Source organism: Rhinoraja longicauda, chromosome 2 (genome assembly GCF_053455715.1).
Source record: "Rhinoraja longicauda isolate Sanriku21f chromosome 2, sRhiLon1.1, whole genome shotgun sequence".
Lineage (NCBI taxonomy): Eukaryota > Metazoa > Chordata > Chondrichthyes > Rajiformes > Arhynchobatidae > Rhinoraja > Rhinoraja longicauda.
The window spans coordinates 66240079-66267104 of record NC_135954.1 but is presented as its reverse complement, the minus strand read 5'-3'; the positions used below and the strand labels follow the sequence as shown (position 1 = coordinate 66267104).

The 27026-nt window shown below is 44.2% G+C and overlaps 1 protein-coding gene across 1 annotated transcript in view; it reads left to right on the top strand.

Annotated features, from left to right (window-relative positions):
• The first annotated feature begins 17053 nt into the window (after positions 1–17053).
• osbpl3b (oxysterol binding protein-like 3b) overlaps positions 17054–27026 on the top strand; it is a 131494-nt gene continuing 121521 nt past the window's right edge. The window contains exon 1 of the mRNA XM_078420333.1: positions 17054–17251. The gene's annotated coding sequence lies outside the window, so the exon portion shown is untranslated. The remainder of the gene's footprint in view (positions 17252–27026) is intronic.

Here is a 27026-nt window from a genome sequence, read left to right as displayed (position 1 = left end):
TAACATGTATGTCAGATTTTTTTTTTAAAGACAGTGCTGGAGTAACTCGGAGGGTCAGGCAATATCTCTGGTAATTATGGACAGATGTTGCTTCAAGTCGTGACCCTTTTTCAGAATAATTCATAATGGGTGAGTGAAGAAAGGTTGTCTGAAGGTGTGGATCCAGCAGAGAATAAAGTACATTTGAGGTCCAGAGCAGGGCTGGATGAGTGAGGCCCAGAGCTGTGGGAGAGACACAGCGAGGGTTTGTTGATATCAGCGCATGGAGGAGACTAGAGCGCATGGCACAGGAGAACTGCGAGAAGCACATAATGAAATATAAGTTCCTGAAATCCTAGATGGTCCTGAAATGGAAGGACTGGAAACTGACGTGGATGCTATGTGGCACAAGATGGAAGCACAGGCAAGTGCTGAACCACACATGGCTGAGGTAATGAGTCTGAGTCAGAACATGGTCGTAGAGCAGCAGGGATCACAGAGGGGGAGTTGTGAGGGAGAGTCTCACAGAACTTCGAAAGGAGAGGGGTGGAAAATTCCTTCAAAATAGGCATACTTTGAGGGGATTTTGCAGTAGAGCAGTGAAATGTAGAAACAAGGAACTACAGATGTTGGTTTACAAAACAAAACACAGCAGATGAGGCGGTATTTCTGGAAAACGGATGGGTGTCATTTTGAGTCGAACCCTATTTCAGACTGATTCTTATCACGACCGCACCCGCCCTCAACTCTGCCAGCTGCGACCCTGAACACAGGAGACGCGTCCAGGCGAGCAGGCCGCCAACACTCGTCAGCCAAGCCGCCTCCATTACTCCGGTTCTGGGGGAGGTCATGTGGCGGACCGAGCCACTTTGAACCTTCGTTTGCCGGGCTCGAACTCTCATGTGGACCGGGTGTGATCTGGGCCGACCAATCTCGCAGTCAGGCGGGGGCGGGCCGTCGTGTGCCAGGAGAACAAAGGATTTGGGATTTGAACTCGGGCACGCACAGGTGAGCGATGGAACTGTATTCGGTTAATGATTAAACAGAGTGTTTACACGACGTGTGGACCTCCTCAATATTTCAATTTTTCTCACCTTTTTAGTCACCTTCTGTTGTTTTTTTAAAGTTTCTCAATCCACTGGCTTCCCACTAATTTTTGCAATATTATTTGTCTTTTTGCTTAATTTAATGTTGTCTTTGTCTTCCTTTGTCAGCCACAGTCACATAATTTTCCTCTTAGAATCTTTCTTTATCTTTGGGATGAAAAGATCCTGCATCTTCCAAATTACTCCCAGAAACGTGTATCATTAATGCAAAGGCCTGTTTCCAATCAACTTTAGCCAGCATCTCCATTTACCATGCAGTCTCTTCACATAATGGCCATTCCAGGACATTCTTGTTGTATTGTTTCTCATGGTCGGATCATTCAGCTATAAAGCTATTGCAGCTATGCTCTCTCCACATGTCGATCACCTGACATTCTTTCACTGCTTCTTTTGTTCTGTAGTGTGTAACATCTCTCTCTGCCTCCTGTCAAGATACTTGTCATCTCTGTCTATGCCTTAATTGCCATGGGGTTACTACAAAGTCTCTAAACATTCTGTGATTATATTCAGGAGAATATTCTCGTGGGCTGTCTGGTATTTATACCACCAAGCCTGTTAGGTCACTTCTGCAAACCAGGTCTAACTTCAGTCTAAATTTTGTCTTGTGCTATGTTTTTACAGTATGTTAATCAAATGACAATAAACTAAACTAAACTGAACTGAACTGCTTGTCCTTTGCCTACTACAGCCCACTGTGGATGTATTGAATATATATTTTTTTATAATCATCAACTGTGAGTGGCATTTTCCTTTTGGAGTGAGAGGGCGTAGGTTCATGACTTTCGCTCTAGTGACTTGAGAAGGAAAATGTACACTGACAGTAGGTGCTGCAATGAAGGAAAGTTGCACTTTACATGTGACATTAAATTGAAATTCTGTGCACCTTCTTGGTTCTGATCTTCATTATCTACAATACCGCCCACTATCATTGGCCCATCACCGATCCCTGAGGCACACTACTAGTCACAGGCATTCCAGTCTGAAAAACAACCTTTCATCATCACCCTCTGTTCCCTTCCATGTCAACCCACAGAGCAATCACAATGCCTCAAGGTAATTTCAGTGGGAAATTAACCTGCAAACCTGCTCCCCATTGGGATTTGGGAGAAAATTCTCTAATTGGCTAGCTCTCCCTGGATTACATGCAATCTAACCTTCCAGAGTAGCCTCCCATGCAGAACCTTATAAAATACCTTACTGTAGTCCATACAGACAATGTCTTCAGCCTTGCTTTCATCAACCTTTATGGTTACTTCAGAAAACTCAATCAGATTGATAAGATGTCTACTTGTCAACATCAGAATTCTAATCTTTGATACTCTTATCAATCACAAAGCTGGAGAAGGATCATGATATTTTAATTATTTTTCCACGATTAACTCATGTAAACAGATCTCTACTGAAAGCTTTTTTTTTAAATGCCCTTCAGTACAGCAAACCTTCCCATCCAAGCTTAAATTGGGCTGCAATCTATATCTATATACTAAAACTCTTGTTTGTTTGTTTGTTTGTGATCGAACTTCAGCCAAAACGGTACACGACAGCGTGACAATTTTAGGCCCACCTTACTCACCGTCGTCGCTTTAATGGTAATGCAAGTAGTTTTATTGAAATTGGTGTTATATTTTTAAAGTTAGTCACATTTTAAAGTTTAAATCTATCTCCTAGGGAGGGGGAGGGGAGGAGGGAGGGAGGGGGAGGAGGAGGGACAAGGCAGAGGGGAGGGGTGAGGAGAGGGTGCTGCACCAATGCAGGAGAGGTTTGGGCCCAACGGGTCCACTTGGTCTAGTATATTACTAAAACTCCCATATTGTGTGTATAAACAGCCAAAATGGTACTTTAGAGCGCAACAATTTTAGCACCACCTTAATCACCTTTGTCCCGTGATTCAAATGATTGTTATATTTTTTAAGTTTTTCACTTTTTAAACTTTAAAAATCTTTTTTTTTTCAGTTAAAAAAAAATCACTTTTCCATTTGCCTGGCCGTCAGCCACGTTCAACGTCACAATGGGACCTGCCCGAGTGACGGGAGTGGTGGCCAATGGGGGGGGGCACAATGGCCGCCGAGGGCGGGACCTGCCGGAGTGATGGGAGTGGTGGCCAATGGGGGGGGGGGGGGGGGGGCTGCTGAGCCGACGAGCTGCCGCTGCTGATGAGCCACCGAGCTGAAGCATTAATAAATGCATTCCCCCCCCACCTTCCCGCCGGGAAGACCAGCGCCCGTCCTGGTGTGCCCTGCGCCTGAACTTCCTCCTGTGGTGCAGCGCGGGGCAGAGAAGGTCCATGGATCTTAAGTTGGGGGAGAGTTGCCGGGCCCGCAAGAGAGGCTTGCACCCAACAGGAGAGGCTTGCACCCAATGGGGGTGCCGCACCCGCAGGAGAGGTTTGCACGGAGGGTTGCCGAGCCCTTAGGAGAGATTTAAAAATCATTTTTTAAACTTCAATACTTACTTAAGATGGCCACTGATCACTTTTTAAACATTAATACTTATTTAAAATGGCTGCCGCATCCACGTGTGTGCAGTTGGGGGACGGTTGCTGCTCAGAGGGGGGCGGGATCCGCATGAGTGACGGGAGTGGCAGCCGTGGGGGGGGGGGGGGGGGGTGAGGAGAGCTCCTGCTGCTGGCCGCAGGAGAGGTTTGCACGTAAGGTTGCCGGGCCGGCATGAGAGATTTGGACCCAACGGGTCCACGCCTGTCTATTACTAGGTTTAAGGGTTAGTGGGGTGGGAGGAGAGGGAATGGAGGACTGACACATATTGAGCAAAATCTCAGTCCTATGTACAATAAGCATTATTTCATTTATAATTTAAATAATGCGGCATTTCATGTTGTAGTTCAGCATAACTGTTCACCAATAAATGGCATTTAAAAAGATAGATTAAATAACGTAATATAACTCAAACTATGATTGTGGAATAAAAGGGTTGAGTTTTCCCCTGAATTATAGTGGTTTTAATAAAAAAATCTGTCTTTATTTTTGCTGTTTTGAGAGGTCTGAAATGAAGATGTTAAAAACATATTGGAGGCGATCACAAATACATTTTCTGAACCAGAACAAGAGATGCTCTGTTTAAAACAAAATAAATATGTAGATGCTGGAATCTGAAACAGATTGTGAAGTGAGTAATTATATCTGCAATAGAAGTAAGACTTTATTATTTGGAGTGCAGAAGTCTGGGAGTTATTTTTGTGGAGGTGTACATAAAATAGCGAGGGGAATTGATAGGGTGAATGCACAATTTTACTCAGAGTAGGGGAATCAAGAACCTGAGGACATAGGTTTATGGTAGGTGATGGGGAGGGGGAAAGATTTAACACAACCTGAGGGGCAACCTTTTCACACAGAAGGTGGTGCATATATGGAACTAGCTGCAATGTAGATTGGGTATCTTAGTCGGCATGGGCAAGTTGGTCTGATGGGTCTGTTTCCGTGCTGTATGACTATGACTATTTCAATCAAACCCAATAAGCTATTCTACTAAATCATTTGCTGCTTGTTATTTTAAAACTAAATCTAGTTTTCAGTAATATAATCCAAAAGTATCTATTTATAAATTATCCTACTAAATATAACATTGAAATTATTGTATTATAAACAGGATAGTTATAAACATACCAAAATTCTATTGACTATTTTAATTTAGCAAATATCCAAGAAGACAATACAGGGAAGGTATAGTTATTTTTCTTTGTCTATCTAGCTTGATTGACTAACAATAATTGATGATAACAATGGACAATGAAGAATAAATAGACAATAGGTGCAGGAGGAAGCCATTCGGCCCTTCGAGCCAGCACCGCCATTCAATGTGATCATGGCTGATCATTCTCAATCAGTATCCCGTTCCTGCCTTCTCCCCTTACCCCCTGACAATTTAGGACCCGGAGTGGGGGAACCGCCGTGAGGGAGGGGGGGGGAAGAACAAAGGGGGAACTGATGCGGGGAGGGGGTGGAATTTGTAACTTTGTGAACACCCTTTATGGGTGACTATTTGTATACCTAGGGGAAAAGCAGGAACAGGGTACTGAATTTAGATGATCAGCCATGATCATATTGAATGGCGGTGCTGGCTCGAAGGGCCGAATGGCCAACTCCAGCACCTATTTTTCTATGTTTCTATGTATGCAAGCAAATAATTTCACTGTGACTTCTCACATGTGACAATAAAGTATTCAATTCAATTCAATTTATAGATATTGCCTCACGGCTTGAAGCCTGTTGTATCCGGACTGTCCATGGTGTTTCACTGCATTGTCAATCTCTACTATTTACTTAGAGTTATAGAATCTTAGAACGTGGAAACAGGCCCTTCACCCCAACTTGCCGACACCGGCCAACATGTCCCATCTACACTACTCTCACCTACCTGCGTTTGGCCCATATCGCCCTAAACCTGTCCGATCCCTAAATGTTTCTTAAATGTTGCAATAGTATCTGCCTCAACTACGTCCTCTGGCAGCATGCCCACCACCCTTCATATGAAATAGGTACCTATCAGGTTCCTAATAAATCTTTCCCCCTCACCTTAAACCTATGTCCTATGGTTCTCGATTCCCCTACTCCGGGGAAGAGACTGTGCATCTACCCGATCTATTCCTCTCATGATTTTGTACACCTCTAAGATCACCCCTCAATCTCTCCCTTATAGCTCAGGCCCTCGAGTCATGGCAACATCATTATAAATCTTTCCAGCTTAACAACATCTTTCCTATAACATGGTGCACAAAATTGAATCCAATACTCCAAATGTGGCCGCTCCAACATCTTGTACAACTGCAATATGACCTACCAACTTCTACACTCAATACTATGACCGATCAAGGCCAATGTGCCGAAAACCTATTTGACCACCGTTTGATACGTGTGAGCAGCTGCACGTCGAATCGGTAGAAAGGAAGCATTTATTTCAAGAGGGTTAGATGACAAAAACTGGGATGTAATGCTGAGGCTCTATAAGGTGCTGGTCAGGCTGCATTTGGAGTATTGTGAGCGATATCTGAGGAAGGATGTGCTGGCCCTGGAGAGGTTCCAGAAGAGGTTTACAAGGATGATCCCAGGAATGAGTCAGTTAACCTATGATGAGCGTTTGACGGCGCTGGGCCTGTACCTGTGGAGTTTAGAAGAATGAGGGGGACCACAATGAAATGTACCGGATGGTGAAAGGCTTGGATAGAGTGAATGTGGAGAGAATGGTTCCACTAATGGCAGAGTCTGGGACTGGAGGTCATTGCCTCAGAATTAAAGGACGTTCCTTTAGGAAGAAGATGAGAAGGAATTTCTTTATCTGGTGGTGAATCTGTGGAATTATTTGCCAAAGAAGGCAAATGGATATTTTTAAGGCAGAGATAGATAGATTCTTGATTAGTATGGGTGTCAGGGGTTATGGAGAGAAGGCACAAAAATGGGGTTAGGAGGGAGAGATAAATCAGCAATGATTGAATGGTGGAGTCGACTTGATGCGCCGAATGGCCTAATTCAGCTGCTATCACTTATGACCTTAAAACAAAACACATTCCATAGATTGAACCTCAGCTCTCCACCAATTTACTTCTCATTTCCCAAATACAAAATAAGTGTAGCATTCATGGTGAACAAGTATTTGTGCCACATGCATGAAGGTGTAGTTTTTAATTCAAAATCAACTGTCACCTCATGCCTTACTTTTAACTGCAAGTAGTGGCCACAAGGTGTCCTTCTGTCAATGCGAGTATAGTGGGTGATCACACACAAATACTTCAGCTAATGCGAGTTTCAACTTTATCTATGATTTACAGCAATTCCATTTATTTTGTGACTTGCATGCAGGTATGTTTCTTCATATGAATATTTACTAATTCTGTCAGGGAAGTTACCATAATATTGAAGACACTTACAGTATATTTGTAGAGTTGGGTGCTTAATGAAGGATCGTCACACAGCTGGCTGTGCTGCCATTTGGATAAAACGCTAACCTATCATAGAGGATTTCCTATTTTAACTTACAAAGAAACTGGGAAATTAATATCCATCATATACTATAGCTAACCTGCTCATTTATTCATTGCCTTTTGTGGAAGCAATGCTTGGAGTTTGCAATGTTTCTATCATCACAGCAGTAATTGCACTGAAAAATATTCAATTAACTGTAAAAGCATTGAGCATGTCCTGGACTCATGATAAGTGCAAGATCCTTCCTTAAAATGTAAGAACAAATCTTTGAACAATATTGCTTATATTAGCTAATGTAGCATTCACCTTCAACATTGTCTATTAGTGCATATTTTTGTTTTTTTAACATGGACTAGCCCGTCGGGCCCAAACCTCTCTTGCATTGGTCTATCACCCGCTCCTCTCCCACACCCCCCTCCCCTCCCCCATCAACCACCCCTCCCCCACCCCTCCCCCTCACACACTGCATCCTCCCTCATCCCCCCTCTGCCTCTCGCCCACTCCATTCCCCCTCGTCCCCTCCACCTCCCCTCACCCACTACATCCCCCCTCAACCTCCTTTATCCCCCCCTCCTCCCCTCCCCCCTTCAGCCACTCATCCACTCCATCCCCCCTCAACCCCCCTTAAAACCCCCAGGGCGGCGCTCCCCCCACGTGGGACCCGGAACAGCAACCAATCGGGCATCGAGCGGAAGGTCAGAGCCAATCAATCGACCCCACGTGGGGAGGAGCGACAGGAGTCAATCGAGACGTGCCGGTCCCCACGTGGGGGGAAGGAGGTAACCCCCCCCCCCCCCCCCGGTTGGGCCCAAACCTCTCCTGCAGGCCGGCAACCCCCATTGGGTCCAAACCTCTCCTGCGGGCCCAGAAACTCTCCCCCAACTGAGGACACTCACTCACTCCATCCCCCCTCAACCCCCTTTCAAACTCCCCTGGGGCTGGTGGCGGGCGAGGGGGTAGAGGAAAGGGGAGAGGAAGCCTCTCACCTCGGGCCCAGGTGGCCATCCTGTCAGCCAGCAGCAGGAGAGCTCTCCTCCCCCCCCCCCCCCTCATTGGCCGTCACTCAGGCAGGTCCCACCCCCCCCTCCGAATGGCAACTCTCCCCCAACTGCGCATGTGCGGACCCATTGGGTTCCCATTGTGACGTCAAACACGGTGGTAGCCAATGAGGACGCGCCGGACCGCACGTGGGGGGGAGGTGGTAGAGCCAATCAAATCTATTAAAGCTTAAAAAGTGATTTTTTAAAAGTTTAATAAGTTAATAACTTTTAAAATATAACTACCCATTTTAACCGCAGGCCAATGGTGAGTAAGGTGGGCCAAAAATTGTTGCACTATCGTGTACCGTGCTAGTTAAACGAGTGATACAATTATCATATCATATCATATCATATATCATATATATACAGCCGGAAACAGGCCTTTTCGGCCCTCCAAGTCCGTGCCGCCCAGTGATCCCCGTACATTAACACTATCCTACACCCACTAGGGACAATTTTTTTTTACATTTTACCCAGCCAATTAACCTACATACCTGTACGTCTTTGGAGTGTGGGAGGAAACCGAAGATCTCGGAGTAAACCCACGCAGGTCACGGGGAGAACGTACAAACTCCTTACAGTGCAGCACCCGTAGTCAGGATCGAACCTGAGTCTCCGGCGCTGCATTCGCTGTAAAGCAGCAACTCTACCGCTGCGCTACCGTGCCGCACTTATGTGCATTAAGTTAAATTTCCTTTAACTTAATGCACATTCTAAACACGATACTTTTGTACAGGTGCTCCAGAGCAACTAGAAATCTTGTCACAATCTTAAACAGGAAGCAGTTTTTCATCTCAACTTAAATAGCCTCAAAGACTTTGTTTATCAACCATTGTAGGTTTATCCAGTTCAATTTGAAGTGCATGCTGCAGGGTAAATTTATTAACTCCCCAAGGCTGCATTTCGAAAGATGAATCTTAACGATTATAACAGTTCTATATAGCTAAATAATTTAGTGCTTAGACAAGAGAAAAATCAATTCTATCCATCTTTAACTCCATACCAACTCCCTGCCAACTCCTGATCTTGTAGAAGTTTATGATATGTTAGATTATGTTGGCACTGCATCTCAGTAATACCCACCTTTCCTTTGAGACAGGCTGGCAAAATGAACTCGCACATGGTGAAAGAAGGTGGTAATGGAACAAGTAAATTTTTAAAAGTTGGTCTGGAGGTGGTGCAACTGGGAATAGAAGAATCATTATCCTCATTCAGTGTCAAGTTCAGAAACCTAATAGAAAATCGAGGTGCTGTCTGTAAAGCTTACATTGAACTTCATTGCACAATGTTGGTGGTGGAAATCAGAGTATTTTGTATATATAATTGGCTGCCCTACCCTGGAATCCATGTGATCTAATCTTCTGGACCACCATATCATGTGGGACCTAACTAGGTCCAGTAATATTTGGAGCCATTCTGTCAGGGCATGTCTGTGAAAACTGAGTCCATTCTATTCTCTTAATTGCAAGGGCAGAGTAATTATCACAGCCAGGACTCTGAGTATCACCTTGAAGTTGAAAACTGAGATAATTTACAAAGCTCTTTATTTCTGAAGGCAATTCTATGCCATGTAAGAACGATTGCCAATCCTCTCTAAATCAATTGCATTCCTCCCTGTAGTATCTGCCACATCTCCTGAGGTGTCTTTGGGAATTAGCACCAATGTTCTGCGAATACTTTCTGAAGGTAATCTTGGAACTTGTCTGACATGCCCACTTGATGTTGAGCAGAGCGGGAGGAAGATCTACACCATAATCATTCAGACCCATGTCCATAATGAATAAAGTTTGTGAGAATAAAGGGTGATCCAGTAATCAGGCAGTCTCAGCAAGAGACTCTCCTCGGAGAGAGTGGTGCTCTGGAAGCTGTGGTTCCAAAGCAAATAATTTTCTCTCACTTAGTTTTAGAACATGGAAAATCAAGGACATTAGTGGTCTGCATTTGCTCTCTGCGGATGCTGCTCTTGGCTCAGCGTACTTAATTAAGGAAGTAGCTCTGTGAACATCCTGTAATAATATCTGTATCGACAGAGATGGAAAGAGCAATCAGAGCTGTAAGTGAATTAGGTATGAGATTGTAAAATGTATGGTGAGACTTGTTATGGAATAGAAAGGATTCCACATAGACTTTCCACTGGGAGTGTCCTCATTTGCCTGGCATCTTTTGTTGAGGATGTAATGGGGCTAGTAATATCAATTATTTAGTACCATCTCCCAGTTGAAGCTCTGCAAACAACAACATGCCAGGAAGATGTGGTAAAGCTTTAAAGAAAAAAAGGAGTGATCCTTTTCCAGTGATCCTGATCTGTTGCAGTCTAAAGCTGAACTCAGCTCCTGTGGAAGTGTGGTAACTTTCCATAATTAGACATAAAGGGACACGAGAGTAGGTTCTTCCCACTGCTGCTCAGGTACCTATTCAATGGTTCAACGGTACTTTATTGTCATGTGCACTTAAGCGCAGAGTATTGTATATTGTTCAGTGACAATCCTACTATAAATCAGGCACGATCACACTAAATATAAGAGTATAAGATAGTGGACCACACTGAGTCAGTGCACAAGAGTCACCAAGTTTTAGTTGCAATCCTGTACCCTTCAAGTCCAATTTTTTTTTAATATAAGAGTCTTAATTTGGCCATAAAGGCCCATTATTCTGGCAGTGGCACTGGGTCTGAGTTGCAGGGGTTGGCCTGGCCTTGTGATGTGTCGTTGTCCTCGACCGCTGCAGGCCACGTCGTTCTGCACATTAGGCCACTCGGAGCAGCGCCCAATCTATTTAAGTCTCCAGCGGCCCACTCTGCTGACTCAACCACACTGATGCTTCCTCAATAGCGGCCTGTGAACGTGCCATCCTTGTTGTTACCATCAATGGTTCTTTATTTTCACATTTGCACAGCACAGTGAAATTCTTTTGAACAACCACAAAATGCAGTCGCCACAATTTTAACTCCGTTTAAAGAAAAGAAAAAGAAAACGGAAAACACAAACAGTCCGTACTGCAAAGTCCAGTCCATGTGTTGGAAATATTGGAGTGCCTCCGATCCAGGTAAGCCTAGGTAAGCTTGACCACACGTCCTCTGCCGACCGCCTCTGTGTCCCTGGGCGGAGGCCTCGTGCAGCCGACCTTAAAGGCACTGGAGGTAATACCCCGGTCCCTCTCCTACCATCCACTCCTCATGCCAGTTGACACCAGCGCTCCCTCCTCGACTCTGCGGTCTTCAAGGCTCCGAGCATCCCCCGCACATGGCCGTTGGGTCTTAGTTCTCCGCAGCCAACATGTTTTTGTTCTCATCGGCCACTGGGCCCGTCCTTGTTCTCGGCGATCCTTGTCCGGCTTGTCCTCATTCTCCGCGGTGACTTCGGCCGCCGGAGTTCAATTTGTTCCAGCGGTCACTTTGGCTACCGGGTTCAAATTTGTTCATGGAAAATTGTTTGATTTGAATTAACTTTGCATGCCACACATGTAAAAGTATTGCAGCACATTTGGGGTACTTGTTGTTCAATTTGTTTGTTTTTGTACATTCTAAGAATTGGGTTAAAGTCAGTGTTCAAAATTGAGTTTAATGTTTATAACCTGAACTGTAGATGTTTATTTTGATACTTTCTTTTTCTCCCACAGAATCATCATGTTGGATTTAAACGATTTGTTCTCCAATCCATATATTTTGTCAGATTGTACTCTTGGGATTGAGTCTTTTTCAAAACCTTGCATGTGATCATGGATTTTAGATATTATGAATACAGAAGGATTGACTAAATAAATAAATTAAAAGCCCAGAAATGCTGGGGCTATTTTTTTCAATGTTGCACAATTTTTTGTTCAGAGTGAAATCTAGTTACAATCATTTTCAGACTGAAGTGATACACTTAAATCCCGACCAATCTAAACCTCAGTCTTCTACTCCCATGGTCCCCAATCTCCAATCCCAGGTTCCGAATCCATTCTTTAATACCTAGTCCATTCAGGCATGTTCTTCATTGCCTCCCCACCCCCTCGTCAAACTTCCAGACCCTAAATACACAATCTCCTCCTTCTCATTCTTACCTTCAACCCCGATTCACCACTAGTCAGTACACCCAGGCCACAACCCACAGCTGTTTCTCTGCCTTTATTCACAAAATGCTGGAGTAACTCAGCAGGTCAGGCAGCATCTCAGGAGAGAAGGAATGGGTGACGTTTCGTGTCAAGACCCTTCTTCAGACTGATGTCAGGGGGGCGGGACAAAGGAAGGATATAGGTGGAGACAGGAAGATAGAGGGAGATCTGGGAAGGGGGAGGGGAAGAGAGGGACAGAGGAACTATCTAAAGTTGGAGAAGTCGATGTTCATGCCACTGGGCTGCAAGCTGCCCAGGCGAAATATGAGGTGCTGTTCCTCCAATTTCCGGTGGGCCTCACTATGGCACTGGAGGAGGCCCATGACAGAAAGGTCAGACTGGGAATGGGAGGGGGAGTTGAAGAGCTCGGCCACCGGGAGCAGGGCCGTCTTAACGCATGGGCCTGATGGGCACTTGCCCGGGGCCCCACGAGCATAGGGGCCCCATGCTGATCTGTGTATGTTAAGTGACTTGCAATAAATAAATACTACTTTAAAAATGTAGGTTCAATAAGTGCTTTTTTCACAACATTTTCCATCCCTAAGTGCTTCTCACAGCGATCTGTAAGTGCTTTTCGCAACAATGTAGCACCCTAAGTCTATCGCTAAGTGCTTTTCGGTAAGTGCTTTTCGCCGGCACGAAGGGGGGGGGGCTGGTAGGGAAAGGGGGGTGGGGGAGAGTAACGGTAGGGGCCCCAGTACACTGCTTTGCCCGGGGGCCCATAATGCTGTAAAAACGTCCCTGACCGGGAGATCAGATTGGCCAACGCGGACCGAGTGCAGGTGTTGAGCGAAGCGATCGCCGAGCCTGCGTTTGGTTTCGCCGATGTAAATAAGTTGACATCTGGAGCAGCAGATGCAATAGATGAGGTTGGAGGAGGTGCAGATGAACCTCTGTCTCACCTGGAAAGACTGACTGATGTATTCTTTGCCTGATCACTTTCACTCCTTTCCATTGCTCCAGGGCTTCAATTCACAGCTCTGATTAACCCCATAGGTTCCATCCAACGATGTAAATCCAGTCACTAGGCCTCTCATTTCTATTCCTGCTCCTGGACTTAACTCCTATTTCCCTTTGCACACTCCGCATTAGTCTGCCATCCAAAAGCACCCACAGCCCCGATGACCTGGAGCCCAAAGACACCCATCATCTTCATGCCGTGTACATTTCACTCAATTCCATCTTAGACTTATACTAGTTATAGAAAACAAAATTTGGTTAGAGCTTAAACTTTAAATCCAATATTCTATCATCACCAGCATTAAGACCATTTACTTCCAAACTCCAAAAAGATCACCTACCTTCGTTCCATGTAGAAACAAGGAACTGTCAAGTCAAGTCAATTTTATTTGTATAGCACATTTAAAAACAACCCACGTTGGCCAAAGTGATGTACATCTGATTAGGTACTAAGGAAAAAAATGAAACATACAGTAGCACGCAAACAGTTCACAGCGCCTCCTCAATGAGCCTCAAACGCTAGGGAGTAGAAATAGGTTTTGTGCCTGGACTTAAAGGAGTCGATGGAGGGGGCAGTTCTGATGGGGAGAGGGATGCTGTTCCACAGTCTAGGAGCTGCAACCACAAAAGCGCGGTCACCCCTGAGCTTAAGCCTAGACCGCGGGATAATGAGTAGCCCCAAGTCGGCCGACCTGAGGGACCTGGAGTTAGAGAGGTGGGTTAGAAGATTTTTGATGTAGGGGGGGAATGTCCATTTAGGGCTTTATATGTGAATAGGAGGAGCTTGAAGTTGATTCTGTACCGTACAGGGAGCCAGTGGAGAGAGGCCAGAATCGGGGTGATGTGGTCCCTTTTACGGGTACCCGTCAGGAGTCTCGCTGCGGCGTTTTGGACCAGCTGCAGGCGGGACAGGGAAGATTGGCTGATCCCAGTGTATAGGGAGTTGCAGTAGTCTAGGCGGGAGGAAATGAAAGCGTGAATGATTTTTTCTATGTCGTCAAATTGGAGGAAAGGTTTGATTTTAGCTATGGTACGAAGTTGGAAGAAGCTGGCTTTTACCACAGCGTTGACTTGCTTATCAAATTTTAATGCAGAGTCAAATATCATGCCGAGGTTTTTGACATGCGGTTTGACTAGGCAGGATAGGCTTCCAAGACTGCCTGTTATCGATTTGATGGAGTCGGGGGGGCCGAATAGGATGACCTCAGACTTGCTCTCATTTAATTGGAGGAAGTTCTGTGCCATCCAACATTTTATGTCCTCAAGGCAGTGTAAGAGGCTGTTTAAATTTGACTGGTTGTTGGGTTTCAGGGGGAGGTAAAGCTGAGTGTCATCGGCATAGCAGTGGAAAGAAATGCCGTGCCTTTGAATGATTTGGCCAAGGGGGAGCATGTATAGAGAGAAGAGAATGGGGCCTAGGATGGAGCCTTGTGGAACTCCGCAGGAGAGGCTAGCTGGAGCACAGGAATAACTGCCTATGTTGATGGCGAAACTCCTATCTTTGAGGTACGAAGCGAACCAGCTCAGGGCAGTGCCATCAATGCCAACCGCATACCGGAGACGGTCAATAAGGATGGTGAGGTCCACTGTATCGAACGCTGCGCTGAGGTCGAGAAGGAGCAGGATTGCACAGTCGCCGGTGTCGATGGCGAGAAGCAGGTCGTTGTGTACCTTCAACAAGGCAGACTGTGCTGTGGTGGGCTCTGAAACCTGACTGGAAACTTTCCAGGATGGTGTTTTGGTGCAGGTAGGGCACTAATTGGTTTAGAATTGCCTTTTCAAGGACTTTTGACAGGAATGGCAGTTTGGAAATGGGTCTGTAGTTGCTAGGCAATGTGGGGTCTAGGTTAGGTTTTTTCAGTAGGGACTGGACCACCGCGTGCTTGAAACTGGTTGGAACAGTGCCAGTGGCCAGAGAACTGTTGATAATAGAGAGGATGCTGGGACCGGCTATTGCAATGACATCCTTCAGAAGAGCAGTGGGGGCAGGATCAAGGGGGCAGGTTGCAGGTTTCATAGCGGAGACAAGCTTTGCAAGGGAGGATAGAGTGACGGGTTGGAAACAGTCCAATTTAGATGAACAGACTAGTGAGACAGCTAGGTCACGGGTGGGAGGGGAAATGTTCATTCTAATGTTCTCAACTTTGTTGGTGAAAAATTTAGCGAATTCTTCGCACTTAGCAGGGGACCCAACTAAGCTGGTACTGGGGGCGGGACATATGACAGAGGTAATTGTTCTAAATAGGACCTTGGAGTTATGAGAGTTTTTGGAAATAAGGTCGGAGAAGTATTGTGCTCTAGCAGACTTTACTGCTTCCTGGTATTTGAGAAGATTGTTTCTCAGAATTTCGAAGGAAATTTGAAGCTTGTCACATTTCCACCTCCTTTCTGATTTTCTGCACTCCCTTCTTGGGGCTTTGGTGGTGTCATTGAGCCACGGCCGACCTTTGGGCTTAGGCTTTTTCATTTTAAGGGGAGCGATAGAATCCAGGATGGAAGAGCAAGTGATATTAAATAAAGAGGCGAGATCTTCAGTGCTGAGATGGGGGGGAGAGGCCTCAATAGTGCAGATGTTGGGGGCAGCTGTGAGAGCCTCGGAGAATTTACTGGCAGTCAATGAATTTATGTCGCGGGAGTAGCGAACAGGGAGATGAGATTTTGCGGGAGATAAAGGCAGAGATGCGTCAAAAATGATAGCGCTGTGGTCCGATAGACAGGCTTCAGTAGTTTCAATGTTGTTGATTGGGAATCCGGACGATAACACTAGGTCGAGAGTATGGCCTAACTTGTGAGTGGGTCCCGTGGTGTGAAGAGTCAGATTGAAGGACTCAACCAGGTGCATAAATTCACTCAAGAGGCTTAGTGGGACAGCAAACATGAATATTAAAGTCAGCAAGAATCAAATTTGGGCAAAATGCTAGAAATCAGATCAGCAAATTGGGTGATGAAGTCCTTATGCATTTTTGGTGGGCGATACACAAGAACAATTAAGAGGGGATAGGCTAGGCCTACTTGCCCTTCCTCAGTCTGAAGAGATGTTGCCTGGACCTACTGAGTCACTCCAGCACTTTGTGTCTTTATTAAACGTTTGTTCCACCCTATGTTCTCTGTCATTGATATACGTCCACGTGACATTCAAATATATTAATTCTAAAATCAATCTCCAACTCAAATTCAGTTAATCTCCAACTTTCTTCCAACTTTCTTAAACTGTAATTTGGCATTTCCATTTGACCATTACTCCCATTTTACATGGGTTCTTATGTCGGGTTCAGGGTGTAATGTTTCTTAAACCTGTCTCTGATGTTCTCGGGATGTTTTCAGTCCAATCTACCGTGCACCCTCTCATGTTCAATATTAAGTACTGTGTCAGGGTCCTCAATCGGGCTATGTGGATTTATTTTCTCACACCTTTTTGCCATCTCAGTAACCATGTTTGAACACTTTTGCTAACCATTTATTCCAACAGTCTCTAAGCCACCTTTCGCCAATCTTTCTGCAAAGCCCCCTTGTCACAGAATCATGTTTTTTTAAAAACATTTTAGAGATTGAAGGTTGAAGATTAGCTTTGAACTCTTCGGTTAGCAAAGTATCAGCCGCTGTGAATATCGCGTCAGATCACCAGTCTTTCTCCACCTACTGTGGTTTGTTTGCCAATGGAAGGAAATACTGCGATTAAATATAACGCGTTGAGAGATTTTGTCCATCTGAATCAGTGGGTATTCACAGAACCACCGAACACCTAAATCAACACTCGCAATTACCTTAACCACCAACAGTGAGTTTGCAGTCTCTGTAAAGGGCATCCAAAATTGGCAAGGAAACGTCATGGAAATGCCGGGGAGGTGAGCGATGGTGTGCGCCTCGCATCACCGAACGGCGTGCTCTGTGATTGGGGATAGTCGCTGCTCGGAGTTGGTGGCTGCAGCCTGCCTGCATCGGCCTGCGTCTGCAAACCTTCTTGTGCTACTTTCCGACTTGTGATCTGCCTCTTCTTCTGAAGCAAAACGTCTTTGTCTTCAGTTGTTCTGACGGCTTCTTCTGCGGATTTACATTTCGTAGCTCGGTCCAAGAGTGGAAGTGGGCAGCGTGTGGCGTTGCTGAGCAGAGGCAGAGCGGCGGCTCCCGGAGCACCCAGGTAAGAGTGGGTTGGGTGTATGTGGTCGCGGGCTGTAAGATGCGGGAGAAAACAGTCGGCTGGCTCCTCGAACTCCAGCTTGGCGCACGCACGCCTTGGTCTCCCTACCGGGTTGTTGGCGGCTGTTTGCAGCATAGTATCTAAGGAAGACATGTAGAAGGAGGCGAACTTTTTCCAAATGTAAACTCGGTTCAACTGCTTTGTCACCTTGCACACCCGTGTTGGATAATGTTTATTTTTGAACTATTTGTTTAATAATTACAGTGCACTTTTAAGTGCTGGGAATGTTACTGAGTTGTAGCCAAGTGATATTAAATTGGTTTATCACCATTTACAAAATGGTAACAAAACGTTTTGTATGAACACAGTCTTGGGACAATTATTTTTTTTCCCTAAGTGAAAGAAAACGGAGATATTTTAGTTGCATATGTAGAAATATTCTAATGATGTTGTACTTTTCGGTAACTTTAAAAATAGATCCTAAAGTACCTGTTGACGGCAATGATCTATTAGAATAAGAGATTATGCCACATATCTTTACACCTTAAACGCGAGTTTTAAATAATGAACAGAGGCGATGTTTTTCTTGTTGCGTTACCGTCCTAAGGCGCCCAAAGTGCCGACAGCGAGTGAGGATTCGTATCTCTCGAGTGTTCATTTATTTGGGTTAAGAAATGCAGTGTCCCAGCGCGTTGAGATCGCGGGACGTTGTCGGGTCATTATTATGAGTGATTTCATGGAAAATTACTGGAATTAAATTTTGTAAGTAACTTTAAGCAATAACACGGTTACTACATCTGGCAGTAATGCTCTATATGTGTGTGTGTATATATATATATATATATATATATAGGACGGCTTCCGATCAGAAACTATCGAATGAAATGGTGTGCAGGAGAGGTTGCGTTGGCTGACTTCCACTTCAGGCATAACTAAACAGCACCTGAGTGTAATTTAGCAGAGGGTGGGCCGTCAGGTATTCGATGATCTTTTAGATTGCAGTATATTTAGAAAGTATTCGCACGGCGTATTAACCGAAAGACGAAACGTGGAAGATGCTACACGGGATCTGTTATATGGTCTAATAAGGGACCGAGCCGAAACGTCGCTTGTCCAGACCCTCCACAAATGTTACCTGGCCCGCTGTGTTCCCCAACACTTTGTGTTTGCTCTGTAATTTCGTTCCATTCAACACCCGAAATACTTCGCAGAAACGTATGGAAACGGCAATATATATATAACGGACAGTGAAATGTATGGTTAAATTGCAATTGGGAAGAGAGATGGCTAAGTGTTTGGGTAGTTAATTTGAATGCGAGACTCAGGAAGTTGACTATTTTCCTGCTAATGGAGGAGGAGCGCATTACCTTTTCCTGGAGTTCCCCTGAGGGGCGTGCAAACTAGAAAGTAAGCGAACATTATTCAATAGTTCAACTGTTCAGAATCAATACTTGTAACCTGGTCCAAAAGCTGCAGTGACTTCATTTTCTCACTGACCAAGTGGGTGTCACTGGCGACATCAACATTTAGTCCCTATTCGTCCTTGACAAGTTAGTGGTGAGCAGCTGCTTTGCAGTCCGGCTGGTGAAGGTATTCCCACCGTATTTGTAAACTCGGTTTAGAGCTAACGACGGTTAAGTAAGATGCGTATTGTTTCAACCCAGGGTGGACTGTAACTTGGGCGGCAGCTTGTCTATCTTCATAATCTTTAAGCCCCACTAAACAATAATCTATCCACTTCTGCTCTTGTTTTAAATATAGACACATTTGCTGGGCACTTGAGAGGTGTGGTACTATCTATCTCCATGAGTGCAACATTAACAACTTAAAATGCCATCTAGATGAAAGTGGCTTCCTTGATTGTCGAGGGTGATGAATGAGATGCTGTTCATTCACTCCATTTCTTGCACATTGTAGCTGCTCGCCATCTCACAAACATGTGGCACAGACTACTTGCTAAAAACGATGAGAGCCCATGGCATCAAAGGGCAGATACTAGCAAGGATAGCAGGTTGACTGGATGGCAGAAGGCAAAGAGTGGCAATAACGATGGCCTTTTCTGGTTGGCTGCCAGTGACTAGAAGAGTTCAACAAGGGTCAGTACTGGGGCTGCTACTCTTCACCTTGTATATCAATGATTTGGATGAGGGGGTTGAAGGCTTTGTGGCCAAGTTTGCAGATGATAAGATGATAGATCGAGAGGGCAGGTAGTGTAGAGAAAGCAGGGACTCTGCAGAAGTGCTTGCACAGGTTGGGAGAGTGGGCAGAGAAGTGGCAGATGGAATACAGTGAAGCAAAGTGGATTCATGCACTTTGGTAGTAGGAATAAAGGCGTAGAGAATTTAGAAATTGGAGGTGCAAAGGGACTTGGGATAGCTGGTGCAGGATTCCCAAAAAATTTGCTAGTTGAATCGGAAGTAATGAAGGCAAAGGTAATGCTAGCATTTATTTCAAGAGAATTAGAATACAAAAACAGGGATGTAATGCTGAGGCTTTATAAGGCGCTGATCAGATTGCATTTGGAATATTGTGAGCAATTTTGGGCCCCATATCTGAGGATGTGCTCGTGTTGGTGAGAGTCCAGAGGAGGTTTACGAGAATGATCCCAGGAATGAGTGGGTTAACATATGATGAGCGTTTGATGGCACTGGGCCTGTATTTGCTGGAGTTTAGAAGGATGACCCAGGGGACCTCATTGAAATGTACCGAATAGTGAAAGGCCTGGATAGAGTGGATGTGGAGAGGATGTTTCCACTAGCGGGAAAGTCTAGGGCCATAGCACAAAGCCTCAGAATAAAAGGATGTTCCTTAAGAAAGGAGATGAGGAATTTCTTTGGTCAGAAAGTGGTGAATCTATGGAATTCATCGCCACGCGCTGTGGAGGCTAAAGCAATGGATATTTTTAAGACAGAAATAGATAGATTCTTGATTAGTACATGTGTCAGAGGTTCTGGGGAGAAGGCAGGAGAATGGGGTTAAGAGGGAAAGATGGATCAGCCATGATTGAATGGCGGAGTAGACTTGATGCGTCGAATGGCCGAATTCTGCTACTGTCACTTAAGAAATTATGAAATAAGAATGTGGCAATGTGCAGCAGAGGTTGCAATCATGATCTTATTGATTGGTAGAGGCAGTTGGATGGACCCAAGTAGTTGACTCTTGCTCCTAATTTGTATCCTTATATGAAGAGCTTTTGGAAAGGTTGAGTCTCTTATCACGGGTTACCTGGTCTGTGCGAGTCCTGCTCTTTCTAGCTGAAACATTTTTGTGGATGATCCATTTAAGTTTCTTTTCAGTGACCTCCAGGATGCTGATAAGGTTAATGCTGTTTGAAGGTGGATGGTTGAACACTCGTCAGAGGAATTGCAAACACATTGAACATTACAATCATTTGCCAACGGCCTCAATTTACCTTATGACTGAGAAAATGTAATTACTGAAGGAGACGATGACAGCTACTCTCTTAGCTCCTGCTTTAGATTTAGAGATACAGAGATACAGCGTGGAAACAGGCCCTTCGGCCCACCGGGTCCAGCGATCCCCGCACACTAACACTATCCTACACACACTAGGGACCATTTGCCAATTAACCTACATACCGCCAATTAACCTACATACCTGTACGTCTTTGGAAATCTCGGAGAAAACCCACGCAGGTCACGGGGAGAACGTAAAAACTCCGTACAGACAGCGCCCGTAGTCAGGATCGAACCTGAATCTCTGGCGCTGCATTCGCTGTAAGGCAGCAACTCTACCGCTGCGCCACCGTGCCGTACTGCTTGGAGGATCTCCTGCTGTAATATCCTTGGATTGAGATCATTTTGGCTTCATCTGCAAATATTTGTATTCTAAGATTGATTCTAGCTACAGTGTATTCCCAATTCCCATTGACTTCCGACAGACACAAAAGGATAGAGTAACACGATGGGTCAGACAGCATATCTAGAGAAAAGAAATAGGAGACGTTTCAGGTCGAGACCTTTCAGGTTTTTTAAGGTTCCTTGACGACACCGATTGAATATTGCCTTGATGCCAAAAAGGTTGATCTTATCTTTCCCTAGCAACTCTGTTGTTTGAATGAAGGAGACAATTAGTCCTGAGAGCTTAAGCTGAAACGGTCAGGTGGAGTGAAGTGAGTGTTACTTGATAGCAATGTACAGTGTGTTCCAACACTGAACACAGTAGTCTTTTTTTATTATGTTATTTTAACATTTTGGTACACTATCTGGATTGCTGAAACATTTAAGAATCTTCCATGTTGCAATCACATCAGTCAGATGGGTAGGTTTGAAATAATGCTTTCCTAACAAAAGTTATTAAACCTGATATTAAAAATAGAAATTACTGGAGGTTCTCAGCAGGTCATAAAGCATCTGTGGAGAGGGAAACAGTTCCATGAAACATGAAACATGTTGATGACTTTCCAAAGTGTTTGCACTATTTTTAATGATCAAATTATTACTTCGGATTTTTCTTTTAATGACCTCGGTCACCATTATTGATACAGATGATCCATGTGTTACGGTTATTCAGTAATTAATCTTTGCAGAATTTGCAAATCACACAGTTTTTAAACATTCTTTTCTTGATGCATGCACAAGTGATGCTGCTTTGTGTTTATGGAAAAAAGTGGCATGAATTGTTACCTTTATCCTCCCCTTCCCGGGAATCTGGGGGTTGCCTGCACTGTTTTTTCCTCAAACTCCATTAATTTGAAGTAATTGACTCCCATGGATAGGACTGGTTTGGAGGGATATGGACCAAGCGCAGGCAAGTGGGACTAGTGTAGCTGGGACATTGTTGGCCGGTTTGGGTGAGTTGGGCCGAAGGGCCTGTTTCCACACTGTATCACTATGACTCTAATTCGTGCAGTTGGAGTTGTTCTTGCATCCATGGATCTTTTGATCCAGGCTATTGAATTGTCTGTCTAACTTGGCCACATTTTGCTTGATTAAACAGTGATAACTGTAGAACCAATACCATTAAGAGAATGTGAAACAAACAGAAATTGCTGGAAATACTCTGCAGATCAGGCCACGTCCATGGGAAGAGAAACAAATGTTTTGGGTCGTCTTCCCAATTTTGAAGGGGTTTTGAATTCAACTGTAAACCCTGTTTTTCTTCCCACCTGACCTGACTATTTCTAGTGTTTTCAGTTATCATTGCAGATTTCCAGCACCTACACAAGGACACAAAGTGCTGGAGTATCTCAGCAAGATAGGTAAAATCTCTGAAGAACAAGGATAGGTGACGTTTCAGGCCGAGACCTTCAGAACGTGATAAATATCATTTATTCACGTTCTCCAGGGATGCTATCTGACCTGCTGAGTTACTTCAGCACTTTGTTTCCTCTTGTGCATTAACCAGTATCTGCAGTTCTTTGTTTCCGTCATCCGCAATCGTTTTTTGTAGTAAGGAAGTGATTGTCAATTGTGGGTTTTTTTCAAATGCTATTAAAAATTGGGTGTTACTGGACATTTCTTCTCCTCCATTGACCCATTTACAGTCTTATGCACATGCTCTAGTTGACTATTTCCAAATTAGCATAAGCGAATGTGGATTAGCTGCTTGGATCTGTGTAGCTTCATAGTTGCGGCATTATTATGTATATAAAATAAAATATTGTTTTGTCACTTTAGCAAAAAATGCAGATTTGGTGTAGTAAATACATTGAACAGCAGAGTACTCCCAGTGGCATCTATCTGTCATTTCGTTGATCTAAATGGAGTAACATCTGAAATTATGCATGTGTGAAAACTGCTTTGCAAAGATTTTCCAAGATAGCTGATAGTAAATCTGATGAGTAATAACTAAGCTGACATAAAGCACATCTTTAAAGCATCTCTGTAATTTGTGTTATAGTGGAACGTAAGGTTTTATTCAGGGGATGGTGATGATGATGGAGGCAGAAAAACAAGCTAACAAAATTGCTTGATTTGTGGCTGTTAACATGAAAGCTTTATGTGTTTGAATAAATTTAAATCGTGTTTTTAAAACCAGATTATGACATAAGAAAATGATCCACTACAGAATGCCTGCCCAAAGTGACCATGCAACATGATGAAACAAACCGCGCACTTCTTATGAAGAATTTGACGGAGTACTTAAAAACAATAGCTAAAATGAGGCAATAGATGCAAGTATTAAATATTAGAGGAATTTTACATGAATGAATCTGGAGGATTAATGGACAAATGAAAGTTATGTATAGGAAGGAACTGCAGTTGCTAGTTTAAACCAATGATAGACAAAATGCTGGAGTAACTCAGCGGGACAAGCAGCATCTCTGGAGAGAAGGAATGGGTGACGTTTTGGGGTCGAGACCCTTCTTCAGACTGATGAAAGTTATTCCGACTTTTAGCAAGGAAGGAAGAACATTTGAAGGAACTGTAGACCCGACAGTCTAATGGTGCTAGGATATAAAGTGGAATTGTTATTCAAAAGATTTAATATGAAAGTAAGATGAAATAGGGAATATAATGGCATGGATTTCCAAGGGAAAATGGCCTAAGAACATTGAATCCTGTAGGATATAATGAGTTTGATCATGCTTAAATTGGCCCAGTGGGGCTGTTGAGCTGGCAGTATCAAAAACTATTCAAGTGTAGTTGAATAATTAAAGATTACATTTGCATAAATTTAGGAACTGGAGCTGAACTTCCACGATTAAAGATAATGGAAGTTTCCCAGGAGCCAATTAACACCACCTGTCATTGCTACAACAAGGGCACAGGGGGTTTTCTGGGAAGTAGTTCATGCACAAAGATGGACACGAGCACCATCTCCGGCCCACCCCGACCAATTAATGGCACCTACTTTATATGTGGATCATGGGCTTACCCGTGGTTACCAGGGATGCCACCGGACGATGGAAGTGTGGTAAGACGGTTGACCGGCCCCCATCACTGGAAGGAGTGCTGCTATCTTGCTTATGTTATTCCTGCTATAAAGCATTTTAATCTAATAAACAGTTTAAAAACCCTGCACCCAGATCTCGGTCAACGAAGCGGCATATCTCCCCAGGTGAAGGTATCGGGATAACCATGCTACCCTGGTATGGAGTAAGTCGGAGTATATTGGAGGCTAACCGCCTTTCTGGGCTATTGGAGGAATTGGCTAATAATGCAGTTACTGCCATGTCAGAGACTGAAGCCCAAATCGGGTCACTTACAGCCGAAATGGTCTCTATGAGAACGGTGGTGCTACAGAATCGTATGGCCTCAGATTTTATTCTAGCCGAGAAAGGTGGCACCTGTGCTATCGTTGGACAGGAATGTTGCACTTATATTCCTGATGAATCCTCCAATATCACTAACTTGGCAACCCATATAAAAGAGGCAATAGCCAAGATCAAGGGTGTGGGGAGAAACCCCCAGCTGGAAAAGCTGGCAACAGTGAGGCCTACAACCACAACAACCTGACCGCGGGCGAGGACAGCGGGAGAAGGGAAAGACATTGTGGCCTTCCATCACAGTGAGGAGAGGACTGGAGGAGACACTGTGATGGATGTTTCTTTGATGGATGTTTCTTTTTTTGTGTGTTTTTGGGGTTGGGTAATTTGAATGCCTATTTAATGCTTTTATTGTTGGACTGTGTTTTTGGGGGTTTTGGGGTTGTGTAATTTGAATGCATATTTAATGCTTTTATTGTTGGGCTGTGTTTTGGGGGTTTTTGGGGTTGTGTAATTTGAATGCCTATTTAATGCTTTTATTGTTGGACTGTGTTTTGGGGTTTTTTTTGGGGTTGTGTAATTTTAATGCTTATTTAATGCTTTTATTGTTGGACTGTGGGTGACTGAATTTCGTCCAATATTGGATGACAAATAAAGCTATCTTGAATCTTGAAAGCTTTTAGAATTGTGTGCAGAATGGAAACTGGATTCTCAGTCCACTGTCTTCACTGACCGAATGCCCATTTATACTAATCCCAGGTTTCCCCTCAGTCCCATCAACTTCCCTTTCTCCCTCCCCCACCATTCTCCTACTCAACAGTCGCAGTTTACAGCCAAGTAGCCTATCAACACGCATATCTTTGGCACAAGGGTGGAAAGCGGAGTATCTGGGGAAAACCACATGGTTACAGGGAGAACATGTAAATTCCACACGACAGCATGGTAGCTCAGGATAATCCTGTGATATCTGAGTACTGTTTGAAGAGTAGTGGCTTTAGAATGCAGTGGCTGAGAAAAATGACAGATACATTTAGATTTAAAAAACAAATAAAGAATTGAAGAGTGACAATGTTAAGAATGTGGGAAAAGATGAGTCAGTTGGTCTTAGACTTAATTGGTCTGATGGCCATCTCTGCACTGTAGCGTCCATCTTGTTTAATGTACCATTCTTTAGTCAACACAGGATGTGGATAATGAAAACGTTGGGTGGGTGGGGGGGGGGGGGGTGGAAATCTGGCAAAGTGGTGGGGTGGGGCAAGCCAGGCAGGTGATGTGCGGTTCCAGGTGAGGAGTGGTAATTGGCAGACGGGTGGAGATGGCGGCAAAGGCTTTAGGCGAAATGGAGACAAAATGGAGTTGATAAGTAAAATGTAATAGTGAAATGTAAAGCTGGAGGGAGCGATATGGGTAGAAGGGGAAGTGGGATGGAAATAAAAAGGAAATGCAGTATCGTATTAGGGAGGGGTGGGAAATGAATGGGAGGAGAAAGAAACAGGATTACAGGAATGGGGTGAAACTGTGCATCGGGCTAAGGGGGATGAGGGAGGGGGGGGGTGGCGGGTGTGATTGTAGGCTACCGGTGGCTATGACAGGTTCCAACAGTACCAGACATGGGTCCAACGCCATCTTTAAATTCGCTGCCGACACCCCCACCATTGTTGGACGAATTATGGATAATGACGAGTTGCAGCATAGGAGGGAGACAGATAATCTGATTAAATGGTGCCACAAAAAAACTTTCTCTCAACATCAGCAACACTAAAGAGTGATTGTTGGTGAAGAGGGTAGCCAAAGATCCACGATCTTCATTGAGAGAGTAGTGGAGAGAGTCAACAACTTCAAGTTCCTGGGTGTGCATATCTCTGAAGATATGTCCTGGGCCCAGCATGTTGATGCAATCATAAAAAAAAACCATCAATGTCTTTAAACAGATTGAGGAGATTGGTATAACGACGAATACTCTTTAATTTCATGAGGGGTACGGTAGAGAGCATGTTAACTAGTTGCATCACTGCCTGGTTTGCCAACTCAAATTTGCAGGAATGAAAATACCACAAATGGGAAAGGATGTATCGGAGACGCTGCCTCTAAAAGGCTGCCAGCATCAAGGATCTGCACTACCCTGGCAATGCTGATTTTTTCACTCCTATCAGGAGGCAGGTATAGGAGTCAGAAAACCATGACCTCCTGGGTCAAGAATAGCTTCTTCCCAACAACCGTCAGGCACTAAAAATAGTGCCTAAACTGTAAATTATGACTTCCTTAGTTGCACGAATAAAAAGTGTTGCCTATGTGTATTGTTTACAGGTCTGTTATGCTGCTTCAATGTTGCAGATTTACATGATTATTTTGCCTTTCATAAATGTGGTCTTCTGTCTGCCTTTTCCTGTATCTTGTACATCTGTCCAGAAACCAGGGATCTGAATTGTCTTTATTTATCAGTTAATAGTTGTTTTTACTTGTACTATGCACAGCTATATTTTCATGCTGCACTTGCAGCTTCCCTGAGGGTGCTTGAAATACTGATATCTTGCTCCTGCTGTTTTCTAATATTTTTGATGAAATATCCAGGTTGGTAACCTGTATTTTGCCTCGATCTTTACT